The sequence below is a fragment of the Podarcis cretensis genome, assembly GCF_951804945.1.
Source record: "Podarcis cretensis genome assembly, chromosome: 5".
NCBI classification, from domain to species: Eukaryota; Metazoa; Chordata; class Lepidosauria; order Squamata; family Lacertidae; genus Podarcis; species Podarcis cretensis.
Genome location: NC_137174.1, coordinates 52,306,676 through 52,320,063, shown reverse-complemented (window position 1 = coordinate 52,320,063; position 13,388 = coordinate 52,306,676). Strand labels below are relative to the sequence as shown.

Below are 13,388 nucleotides of genomic sequence, written 5' to 3'. Positions count from 1 at the left end.
CTTCTCCCATGTAGAGAGCCCCTAGATTTTGCCTCTGATTCTTTCATAAATCCCCCAGTGAAGGTGGAATCTATGTTACAATAGAGGTGGTTGTAAGGGCAGCTGACAGATGAAATGTTACAGTGGCACGTATTGTATCCTAAGCAGGGTTGTATATAGACCTCATGATGGGCTGGCTTAGGTATTTACTTAGAAGCATTTCTAGAGGGCAACCTCATTGGGCTAAAAAAGCGTGCCTGAACAAGGAGCCTGTTGTTTGTGCTTGGCTCCTCTCACTCACTGGGAGAAAAAAAACACACACAAATGCCTGGCAGTCAGAAAGCTATTCAGTAGGCAGAGAGGTGTCTAGGAGGCCTCGGTCACTCATCAGATGCTGTAAAAGCCCTCACCCTGTTGTAATTCCTGGATAAAAGCAGCGCCAGATCAGCTGTCTCCTTTTTGCGGTGGAAATGCTAGAAAAGAGCTCTAAGTGGAGTTAGGTGGTTTAGAAGCTAGATATGAAAATCATCTGTCTCCCCACAAATAACAAAAGGAAAAGGGGAGAAAAAGACAAGTAGTTTGAACTGGGATCTTGCCTCAGAAATCAAGCTATCATAATACAGCTGGTGCAAGTTGCTTGACTGCTGCTTAGATGTTGTTAATTCTGAATTGTAAACCAAGGTTGACTGTGTTCACTTGCTGAGAGGAGGCTGCAGAGTAACAGCCCAGGGTGCGGCGTGGGGTCTCAGGAACACTGGGCACATTAAGAAAGAAGGGGATAAGTTGGCTGTTTGGGTGTGCTACTGGATGCAGTGCTATTTCCTGATTTGCTGGCTTCTCTTGCACATGGTGTGCACCAAACTCATCAGTGTGTGCTTCCTCTGTCCACATTGCTCCTATGGTTCAGATTTGAATTTCCCACTCTGATGCTGCTGGCCTCAAGGAAGGCTTACCTTTCAGCCATGGGGATCCCAAAGGAAAATAAACCAGGACAGGGAAAATTTGGGGTCGATTTTCTATGCTGGAGTACCCAACATGGTGCCTGTGAGCCCCCTTCCCCAATTTTTAATGATTTTTTTGTTTGTTGTGGTGAGTGTTCCCACATTTTCCTTTATTTCATTTGTTTTGGGGTAGGTTGTATCCTACATCATCCATGTTCTTTCTGCCCTTGGTCCAAAGCAGAACTACCGTACCTCTTTCTATAAGTTTGCATTGTTCTTTCCATTTCTGGAAAGCCTTTTCCAGACGACCCTTTCAGGTGCCCTGATGACCACACCTCTTTGTCTTTCTGCTTCTCAGATGAATGTAGTTACTAGAGGTTGTCTTCCACTAACTTTTATTCATAGTAGACCCATTGAAATTAATGGACATGCCTAAGTTAGGGCCATCAATTTGAATGTGGTTACTCTGAGTAGAATTTAGGAGAATACCACCCCTAGGGTCCCCGCTTAATGGTGTGCTTTATGTTATTTTATATTATTTTTAATAAGTTTTGCTAGTTTTGCTTTGAAGATTTCTAATCATGGATAACCGTGGTTTTGTTTGTAAACCTCTTAACAAATGAGTAAATACATTACATTAAACAAAATGCGCACATAATGGTATCCGTATGCTGCAGACAAGACAAGATTCTGACTACTTGTCACTATGATTGCTTTCAAATTTCACAGCTTTTTCTTTTTTTGGTGGGGGAGGGAGCACGGAAGCCATTGCAGAATTTGGCAACTATGACTTACTTTTGTGCATCACGATCCTAAGCATGTTTAATCAGAAGCAAGTACTGTTGATCTCAGTGTTATTTATTCCTTTGTAAGTGTGTTTAGGATTTCAGCCTTAATGTAGCAGTTAGGCACATGGCAGATTTTAACGGTAATATTTGTATGTGTAAAATGTCACACTCTATAGCCAAAACATCTGATACCCACTCAAGTGTCAGGAAACAGTCGCTAAAAGTACCAGTGGAAATCTTTGGAATTACTCCATGACAACTCCTGTGAATGACAGTCTCAGGCAGCCTCTGTAGCTGACATGGAAATATGATGCAAGTTTGTGAATAGGACCTCCTAACCCAGCTCTGGAACATAATCTCTTTTACCTTAACAGTAAGCACTTCCATGACCTGCTGACATTATCCAGTATAATGCATCTTCTGAGACCGAAATTACAATCACATCTACACAAGCCATTAATTCAACATTATTTCTAGTTACCTTGACAATTTTGGATATAATCCACAGATTTATGGACACCACTGAATAATAATGACCGTCGAATGATGTGCATAGTTTGTGCATCTTTGACATATAATTGCTGCTTGAAATTGATTGATTGCCCTCCAGCCAATATGGGCCAGTGAAGGCCAAACCTTCAGGATTCAGAACGGATCAACAGTGCTAAGGTATTGGGATCAGGCTGCTGGATCATACATTACTCTGCCCTGCCCTATTTATATTGCAGCACTATGTATAAAGGTGGCACTACACAGGGACAAAGTGGTCTCTGCCTTCAATACAGAACTGCCATGGTATAGCTGCCCTTACACCTCTGCTATGTAGCCGTGAAGAATTAAACACCGTAGAATATGCAAAGAGAACAAAGGGTAGGCAGACTCCAACAGCATCCTGACCAGAAGAAAGCTGAGCTGCCCATTTCACCAGCAGTTTTCTCTATAATAGCTCCTTAGGATGTCCTGTGAATATTAGCATGCCCCTTACCTATTGGTATCTTGTAACCCTAATGAAACTTTTATTTATGGTGCATGAGTACACTTGGAATGCATGGCTACAATTTCAACAGTGAGCTTGCCTTTATCACAGCATACGAAAGAGATTTTTGGGGCGACAGAGCCTATTGCTCTCCACTGTTCCTGCCAATTGTGTTGGTTGCTGTCAGGGTGAATTAAGTCAGTTGGCAGCACCTATAGATGGCTGTGCAAGTCCAGGGAATGGGTGACGTGGTTGGTGAACATAATACAAACATTGCAGAAGCTTTCAGTTTGTGTTGAGTGTATAAAGAGATTTTCTTTCTTATGTTCACTCCAAACAAACATAACACTGTTATCCAAATTGGCTTCTGCCAATTGATTTAGCCCATGATAATGGCCTGAGTTGTCTCCTGAAAACATATGCAGGAGTTATTTAAAACAAATAAACATTGTTTATGCTGTGTTTATAAGACATGCTGTAAATTATTCTGTAAAGTTCTGATTAAGTTGCTTTGTGTGTGTGTGTTTCTTTGTTTACTGGAGCCCTAAGGTTTTCTTGCTGTTCTATTAAAAAAGATACCAAGTAGATATTGTTTGAAAACCCCCACTAGCAATATTTTAGAATGTAAGTCATTCTCTGTAACTCCAGTGGTTTTCACATCTATAGCTACTCCTAGGGTTCATGCCGTATATTCTTTCGGTGTAATGTAAATGTGTGACATAGAAGGTTGGGCCCAAAGGTTATTTTTCTCTGATGGATGGAGTCCATCTGTTGGAGAAAGACCCTTTCCATTTTTGGAAGGAAACCTTTGGATTCAGCCCAGAGCTCCCGGCATATTGATAATCGAAAGTACTGCAGAACTGCCAACTGTTCACTGATCTGCATGCCTTTTGCTTGCCTAAATGGTACTCTTGAATATTGTGTTGGGAGAGATTTGAAGTTTAGCAGGCCTCACTCATGTTTTAGGCAGAAGTCTTCATGCACCTCTTCTCTCATTTTGTTCACTTGTTAGAAAAGGGCTCTGTGGTCATATTGATTCCGTATTAAGTTTATGTTTAATTCTAAGCATGAAGTTTATGTTTTCTTCCAAATACTTGATTTTCATTCAACCTTTTAAGCAGCTGTACCCGACCAGTACAGTAGGAGGAGAAAGACATGTGTGTAGAACAGCCATTTGCCTGTCTGGAAATGTTTGGGTATGTCCAAGCTAGTAGCGCCCTAGGGAAATTGTGAAATGCTACCTTGGCTCATTAATTGAGGTTCCAAGATAAGATGTTCATTAGTGTCCTTTTCCTGGACTCGTCCAATCCAGATCCTTGTGTTCTTGTGATGTGGTCTCATCAGCTACAACTGTATCTGTCTGTAGCTATAATAAAGCAATACACTTTAGTTAGGAAATCACATTTTCCTCCTCTTTGCCTCTAATTTGCTTACCCTTCCAATAAGCCTTAGTGAGAAGGGAAGCTTCTGCCTTCCTTCTCTGGTACCAGTTGGCACAAGTATTGCCCAGAAGATACGATGTGAAAATTGCCAGTGATTGCAGTGGCAGGCAGCCTAGGCCAAGGTGGTTTGGCAGGGTTATACATCCAGTTGAGCTGGAAACCACTGGGCAGTAGTATGTGAATCTGATGGTGGTCCCTTTTTCTTTTAGCAAGCAAGCAGCTCCATTTGGGGAATTGTAGCACCAACTTCTTGATGCTGAATTTGTTTACTACTCTGTTAGTAGAGTAAAGAAAGCCAGCTGGTTTCAGCTGTCACTACATGCTAATTAATAGGTATGGACAGGCTATGTTGAGCTGTTGGCATATCATCTCTGGGAGCTTGCCTTTTTAGTGGTAGACCTCAAATAAAAAGTAATATGGGAAACCTTATAATGGTGGGGTTCAAGTTTGCATACTGCTTACATGACCTACTCTGTAAATGCGTACTCAGCAATATTCAGTTCTCTCTGTTTTCTACATTCCCTCTTTTTCCCGAACTGCTCTGCATTACGGGAGTAGTTTATGTCTTTGAAAAGATACCAAGATTTGGTATATTTCCCTGAACCACTGTATGGTGTTTTGTGGTTTCAAAAAAAGAAAGAAAAATGAAGCCCACTCACGTTTGGTCAAAAATGTTTAATACCATTTCCACTTCCATTTTTCATCATTTTGAGTCATGCTAAGTTGCTGACCTGAAATCTCAACACGCAGAGCCAAAGTGAGGGGGAAAGCGGGTTTAGGACCAGCTTTGACCTTCAGATATTTTACACTACCAATCAAGTGCTTCCTGGTGCCAATACGAGTTGTGGTCTAAAACACCTGGGGGGCAACAGATTGGGTAAGGCTGGTTTAGTGCACCATATTGGCTTTGAAACAAACTTTTAATGTCCCACCCCTGTTCCTGATTTCACACAGTCTTGCTCCTTCCCCACCATGTTCTTCCTCCTTTTCCTTTTTCCAGATTCCTCATCACTGAAAGAGTGATGACCGGAGAGGTCATTTCTTGTGACCTTGCAGCTAGAGATGGCTAGAGCTCTGCAAAATAAAAGTTCTGTCTTGACACGTATCTTAAACAGGAATGATAGCTCTCATAGCTGGGCTCCTCAGCTTTGCTGATTGGTTAGCAATCTCAGCTATCAGAAATCTATGGAGGTCTCTGTGCATAGCTGCAACTGAAACTTTTATCACCACCACTGCAGGAGAAAGACTTTCATTTGGCTGTGCCAGTCCAACAAAGTATTTTATTTATGTGCTTCCAAGCCCTTAAAAATTCTTTTAGGGTACATCAGTAGGGAGTTAATAGAAACTTTGAAACAGGAAAAATGCCTGTGGGTTAAGCAGAAAACCCAGTTGACTGAGCTGAACAAAAATCTTGTACTGTTTTTGATAGGTCATTTGCCAAAGGGGAGCTGAATGGATTGGTTTCCAGTCTTCCAATAGTATCTGCAATTTATTTTGCTCTGTGGAAAGGAGTTATAGGCTCCTTTTGGGGGCTAAGTAGAAATATCATTCAGTGATGCGATATTAAAGAAGCCGCAGATAATTTTAATCACTAATTTAATCATTAATCAATACTGTTGGATGTAAGCAACTGTTTCTATGAAGCTGTTGATTTGAGAGAGACAGACAGACAGACAGACAGACAGACAGACAGAATGTGTAATATACTGTATATTCCATTTCAAAGATTAATTTAGCTCAATGTTTGGAAGATTATATACTGAAAAAGCCTGTGTCTCTGCCCTGACTTCACTATACCAACAACAGAGATGAAATAGAGAGATTCTTAATCTTTCCCAAACACTCTTCAAGAGAAGCAATTTAAAAAAATGTTACTTTCTTAAGAGACTAAAATGTCTTAAGCACAAACGTGCTGCTCTACCTCGTTTGTGCTAAATGGGATTATAGGATTTAATTCTGTGAGAAATTTTACATGTTGATGGAGGCAACTTTTCACATCTCTTTTAGGTGGGAAAAGAAAGGGGATGGAATGTGATAGCCTCATTAAATTTGTATCAGATCTTTTGTTCTCCTAACCTGGATTTTTCTTGTGCTTTTGAAGGAATGAGGGGTAGTGGGTCAGGTGTATAAATCCCTAAGACTGGGCTTTAGGAGAGAAGTGTATATTTTCAATTTGTGATCCATAGCTACACAACAAGTATTGTTGCTGGAAATACCTGCTGGCACTTGAGAAGTTTATTCTCTTCGTGATGCTATAAAAGTTGCTCTTGCATTGATAACACCCTCTATCATATAATCTGTATGTAAAATTAAATGTGCTATAAGTGTATGCCAAATTCTTTCTTTCTTTCTTTCTTTCTTTCTTTCTTTCTTTCTTTCGTTCTTCTTATAAAGTTTGCTGTCAAACTTTGTTCACCATGGATATTTGTTTATTGGTGGTAGGGAATGGAAATTGAAGGCAATTGTAGGGCAGTTAGGAGCCCTGACAAAATGTTGGTGGCAGTGACACAAATTAGAAAGGACTTTGATACAGGGTTTTATATTTTTAGAAATACTTCTTTCCTTTCTCTCTCTTAAAGAAATGTAAGACTGTACATGGTAGTTTACTACTAGGCAAAGCTTGAATAAGATGTTCGTCTATTTTTGTTCTCAATTATTCCCTTTTGCTATTTTTGTCTTGATAAAATTGACATTGTTGGTGAGGTGTTAATTTCCTCCCCCACAATCTTCATATAATCCCTGAATAGAAGCTTATTACTGGCAGAGATTTATTCTGGGAAAACATAATTTGCCTCTTCCTGTATTATTATAGGAATGGAATGCAGTACAGGATTTTAATTCAGTTTTCTGCCAACTTTATTTTGGATTCTTCTGAGTCTGTGGGGCCATTATCAGCCCCAGAGCCCCAGTATAGCAAAGGGTTTTTTTGTTTCCCCCCCATATTTGTAAGTAGGCTCCTATATGTGTATCACTTGTTGGATTAGGCATAAATCAGATGTGCCTGCTGATTGAGTCTGGTTTAGGACATATAGACTTTACTGCGCTGTTCATGGGTTGTGAACAGCTAAGTGCTTACCCATGTTATAGGTTGTACCATGCAGGATGTGAAACCACAGGAGGGGGAAGTACATGTAACCTCTGCATGGCAGGGGCTGAAATAGCAGCTGTAGTTTCTTTCCTTCCCTGACATGAGTCAACTGCCATCATTACCCCATTCTCCCACCTCCAATTCAGAGTAGGAGAAGTGCCCTTACTCTCAATTGACTTCATCTGCCCACAGTGCAGTCACATGATGCTACATATAATGGCTGGGGTGCAGGGACTCTTATTTCATTGAGATGCTCACAGTCTCAGGGTTATGTGATAATTATACCACGATAGGGTCTCATAGTAATTGATATTGCTTGCACATATACTGCCAGCTGACGCTTTAATAATGTTAAATACATCTGAAAAAGGGAATAAAGAGAGAGAATAATTTAAAGAGGAACCAACAGTGAGTCTCCTAAAAGCACCTAGAGTACTGATTTTATTTGAAACACCTTTTTAAAAAGGTACAGTGGGAAAAACTAACGTGATTATCTTGAGAGACTGAGTTCCACACTGTGAGGTCCTGTTTGCTCACTGACTTAGGGCAAAATCCCAGGACAGCCGGTAGTTTCTGAATATCTGCTCTTCCCACTGTTGTTCAAATGCAGGACATATTTTGGTTTTGGTTTTCTAAATGAACTTTTCAAAGAATAATCTGAGAAAGAGAAGACAGGTTGATGACTCTGAGGAAGTTCTTCTTTTTGTCGTGAGAACCTTGTGTCTTACTGTTGAATAGCAGAAGCTACTTCCTCAACAATGGACAATCGTTTTTTTTTTAGGAAGGCAGTACTAATCAGACTCAGTTCATTGTTTTTCACTGATTCAGATATTTGGAATTTTCATGGCCTAAGAGCTAAATTATTTGATGGTTCTAGGGCCCAACTGAGGCCCATAGAACAGAACCACAGAACTCTCATCCTAACACCAGTGCCACTACAGCTTATTTGGACAGGACTAGGTCAAGGATTTGTTCTGCCAGTGTGCCCATGTCGCCCCAGCCTCCCCCTGCTTTGCCCCATTCCAGTAAACTGCACCAGTGCCAGTATCAAGAGGGTGGTTTTACAGCTCTGCCCCACCACGTAGACCACTAGAACCCTTGGCTTATGCTTGGTGGAAATGTTTTGCAAATTCTATGTGCAGCTGAATGGGCGAGCTGGTTTTAAATAAATCCCGCTTGCCAGTTGATTGGCTGCAGTAAAAGCTTTCAGTATACAGTGGTGCCCCGCAAGACGAACGCCTCGCAAGATGGAAAACTCGCTAGACGAAAGAGTTTTCCGTTTTGGAGGTGCTTCGCAAAACGAATTTCCTATGGGCTTGCTTTGCAAGACAAAAATGTCTTGTGAGTTCCTGCGGGGTTCCCCCCCCCTTTTTCTAAGCCACTAAGCCGCTTATCCGATAAGCCGATAAGCCGCTAAAAGCTGCTAAACCGCTAATAGCGCTAATCCGCTAAGCCGTCAATGGGCTTGCTTCGCAAGACGAAAAAACCGCTAGACGAAGAGAATCGCGGAACGGATTAATTTCGTCTTGTGAGGCACCACTGTATTTCTGGCTGTGTATGCTTGTCCCTCATGAAGAATGCATGTTCCTGTCTAGAAACACTGCAAACAAATATACAATATTATTTATTTAAAAATTGTATTAAAAATTCCTAATCCACCTGCTCATACATAAGCGTGAGTCAACTGAGAGACACAAACCAACTTTTTCTTCGTTTTACAAATCCTCCTCACTTCATAACGTTAAAAGTATATTTGCTTCCCCCTGGTGAGTCGCAGTTTACAAACTTGGTGTGCAGGAATGTGAAACTTTCCATATTCAAAATTAGAAACGCCTTCACTTCCAATATAACATCAAGGATTGTCAGAAATCCCATTCCTTCTGTGGTGTAGGTCATGCTAACCTTACTATCCAAGATTACCTGTATGGGATTTAGGCTCTGACTTGATTTAGCTTACTCAAACTTTCTCAGGTGGTTGGTATATTTTATTGCAGTTGTAATTTAAAGAAAGTACATTGTTGCAAAGGTGTTGCACATAAATACAACAAGCTTTGCCCAATGGATATCAGTTAAATTACATGGCCATTCCTAGTCAAAGTCTTGTTCACACATGCCCTCTCCAAAATATTAGGCATAGTTGCATCTGTGCACTGCATACAGAGTGTGCTTTAATTAAGCAGAAGATGTAGATGGAACTCATTTGGTTTTTGTGTTTGAGCTTTGCCAAAATGTCACTGCCTTTTCAATGGTATAAGCTGACACCTACACAATAGCAAGCTATAGAGTAATTGGAGTGAACTATACTATGACTTATTACTACCAAAGTCTCAACAGATTTTTGCTCTTATTTCCTGGCGATGGCTCTAGCTTCCAGTAGCTGCTCAGTGCTCTCGTATGTTTTTGTTCACTATATTTTTGTTACCTTGCTTTACCAGGGTCCTCCTGTCCCAGACCTTCTGCTCCCTATAATATATTTGAAATGATTTTCTACATGTCCCATCAATGGCTGAAGCATGAGCGTTCAGGATAAGAGAGAGAGGGCCTTCTCCATTGTTGCACCCTGATTGTGGAATATCTCACCCTATGTAACCTGTCACTTAAAAAAAACAAACCAACTGGTTAAAATTTCCTAGTTCTGGCAAACATTTGTCTCACTTAGCTGATGGTGGTGGTGATTGGTGGGAGACCCTCACATTGGAAATGTTTTTCAGTGCTTCCATTTTTATGTTGTTGCTTTTATTTCTTTTATGGACTTGTTTTGTTTTAAATTGTTGCAAGGGATGCAAATGTATTGGAAGGGCAAGGTATAACATTTCAAAACACACACACACACAACACACACACACACTTGGATTCTGTTAGCTGGAAAGATTCTTCAGGAAACTTTGGATAGAAGACTCTATAAAACTGTCCGAGCTGCAGCGTATCTAGATTGTGAGCTCTTTAAAATGGGGAGGTAAGCTGTGTTTTGGTTTCTCTACCCCTGGCACACTGAAATCCTGATTTAAATTGTGTCCTTTCAGTGGTGAAGGAATAAATAATTTAATGCTGTGAGGTGAAGCAGTACATGAAAATTGTAAGTGGATAAGTTGTCAAATTGAACACACAATTAGAAGTGTGGTTGATGTCAGAACTTCTTCTTTTTTTAAAAACCCCCCTGCTCTGTTCTGTGTGGATTTAAAAAATAAATAAATAGGAGCTTTATTCTGTCAAATCCTCGCATTGGCGCCCTGCTTGGACACTTTTCCTTTGCTGGTTTTTCTTTCTTTCCTTCCCCCCACCTCTCTTCCCCCTCCCTTGTGCGCGCTCTCTCTCTTTTTTGGCCAGGATTTTAACATATATCACAGGCTGGTAGGCTAAGAGCCTGGGACTTCCCCTCACCACACTTGGAGCCTTTGATCTTTTGCTTTGGAGGTAACATCAAAAGGATGGCTGAGAAAGACAGCCAGGCTGTGAAGTTCAACATTCAAGTTAATAGCTTGACTGAAGGTTGTGCTGCATTGCTGGAGCTGGAGTAAACATGGGCAATTCAGCAACATTTCCCTGGAAACTGACCCAAATGTTGTATATTAAAAAAAGGAGAGAGCTTAATTTGCATTAGGATGAATGACAGCTTTCCCCCTCTTTTTTTAAAAATGAAACTTCTACAGTCATGAAAACTATGCAATAAAGAACTCAAATGATTCATGTGGTATTGCAGGCATGGCATTTAGTGATCATAGCAACCTGCCTTGTCTAGATACTGCGCTTCACAACCAGGCCCTCCTATTTACATGGATTGGTTGTCAGTTTTGATATTTTCCCTGCCTCATCAATATGATCACAGTAGTGGAAAGTAGTCAGATGCAGAATGTACAAGCCAAAAGACTTTCTGCGTGAATCCAGGCTGCATCTTGACCAAACACTATAAAATAATATGCACAGGATCTAGCCTCACTTTCAGAATTCTAAAAATTCCCTTCATTTTTTATTTTATTTTAAAAAATGTGTTTCTAGACCTCATGTATATGAACAAGGGGGACAAAGAAGGAAAAATATTGGAGGATGTGACTGAGAAGCCAATAGGATAATCTCCAAGGGGATTCCAATGTTAGGCAGTCTTCCTGCCTTCTGCTTTTATACTGCTGCCAAGTATCTCATTGTCTTTCCTCTTTAAGTGTCATAATGCCATTGGGATAGACAATCGGTGGGATTTTTTGGTAGACCAAATACAGAAACATGGAAGTGTTTGTAGCTCAGTGGTAAAACACATACTTTGTATTTAGAAGGTCCCAGAAAAATGGATCAGGCAGCAGGTGATGTGAAAGGCCTCTTCCAATCCAAGTAGACAACAGTGGACTAGAAGCCCAAATCTAGCAGAATGCAAACTGTTAATCATCTGTTTCAATAAAGAATAAGATTTTGGGAATTTGCCCTGTATAATAGATATCACCACCACCACCACCACCACCACTTATCTACGTCCTGTTGTTGTTGTTGTTGTTGTTGTTGTTGTTGTTGTTGTTGTTGTTGTTACTATTTACAGCAAACTCACACAATGGATGCATTTGCACTTGGCTTGTCTGTGAGCTGTTTATGGATCTGCACACAGTGGAAAGCTATGGTTAACAGCTGAATTCTGGATTGTTCAGCCACTCGCTTACTCGGTAGAGGAAGGTAGAGAACCAGGCCACAGTGCAGAGGGAACATTTTCACCACTGTGCTCTACAGATTCCCTTGCATTGGCTTGAGCCACCACGCATCATCTCAGGAAGATGGTTCAGTAGATTAGCTGCTATTGGATCATTGCATATTCTTTAGTAAAGCCTGACACAACATTTGTGTGAGTTGTAAGCTTCTTATGCGCAGGACAGCGGATTACACTGCCAGGACCTTGCATTCAAAGGTCTTTTAAGTCGAAAGGTCCCTAAGGTGACTGCCTTTGCCACACATGCAAATGTTTGAGTGAAGTATCCTTATTCAAATAGTGTGTGATGCAGTAATATTGTGTGTGTTTGTGTGTGTGTGTGTGTGTGTGTGTGTGATATGCATGTTCATAGACACAGTGCGAACTAGAGGCTGTTATATTTTTCTGTTGCACAGCTAGAGACTAGAATAGAGTTTTCTATTTGAGGTGTTAGTATCTATTATGAAATGAGGCAGAGTAATCAAATTATCTTAGTTTGCAGCTACACATATGCAAGTTATTTTATCTTCTAAAGGATAGGTGGATAATAAGTCCTCTCTGTATTTCTCCTAACCAATTGTACCCCCTGCTTGAACCTTGAAAACTTACTGTGGACTCTCATAAAATATAAGATTATAACATGTTATAAGATTGGAGCCTTTGCTTTACTGGCTGTTCAGTAAATACATTGGTGTCTCTTGGATATGCCCTGAGGCGCTGAAACCTGAGGCCTGCCCACATCTTGAGTTCTACTTTCCTGCTTGCAAAGTGCCTCTGGCTAGTGGAGCTGTCGATTTCTCCCACCCCCTTCCCTTCCCTCCTAATAAAAAGATTTTTTTGTTGCTTAAATAAAAAAAAAAAGGTTGAACAGCTGTAATGAAATTCAACAGTTTCTCCAGTTTCAAATCGTGTTAAAGCTTGACATTTTTCATTGACAAAAGGTTTTAAACCTTGGATATTTGATTTAATGTGTGTGTCTATTTTAAGTGTGACACACACACACACACACACACACACACAGCGCTCATGCACAAAGTATCCAAATTGAAGAGGCACAAATATGGATGCAGAGAATGGGAGCTTCCAGATGTGCATATCTCCTGCTGTTTGCTATAAGATGCAAATTGACAGAGGACGATATGGTTGGACAATGTTCTCGAAACTACCAACCTGAATTTGATGAAACTGCGGGAGGCAGGAGTGCCTGGTGTGTTCTGGTCCATGGGGTCATGAAGAGTTGGACACAACTAAACAACAATAACAAATTGATTGGCCAACACATATATCCTCTTTACTTTGTGATTCAGGAAGATTTCTACTGTTGCTATCAAGTAAGCCCAGAAGAGTAAAGTCATGAAATGCAGATTTTAATAGGTCACCCCTTTTCTCCTTTGCACAGTTAAAGGAAAAGATAGTCAAATGCCCACAGGTGTAGGAGAGTTGGTAGATGCATAGGTGAGTGATGAAGCAGGGGAATAAATTTACTTCTAGCACTTACTGCAGTAGAT

At 40.6% G+C, this 13,388-nt stretch overlaps 1 protein-coding gene across 40 annotated transcripts in view; it reads left to right on the top strand.

The window, feature by feature from the left end:
- TCF7L2 (transcription factor 7 like 2) overlaps positions 1–13,388 on the top strand; it is a 212,741-nt gene that overhangs the window by 53,617 nt on the left and 145,736 nt on the right. The window lies entirely within an intron of this gene.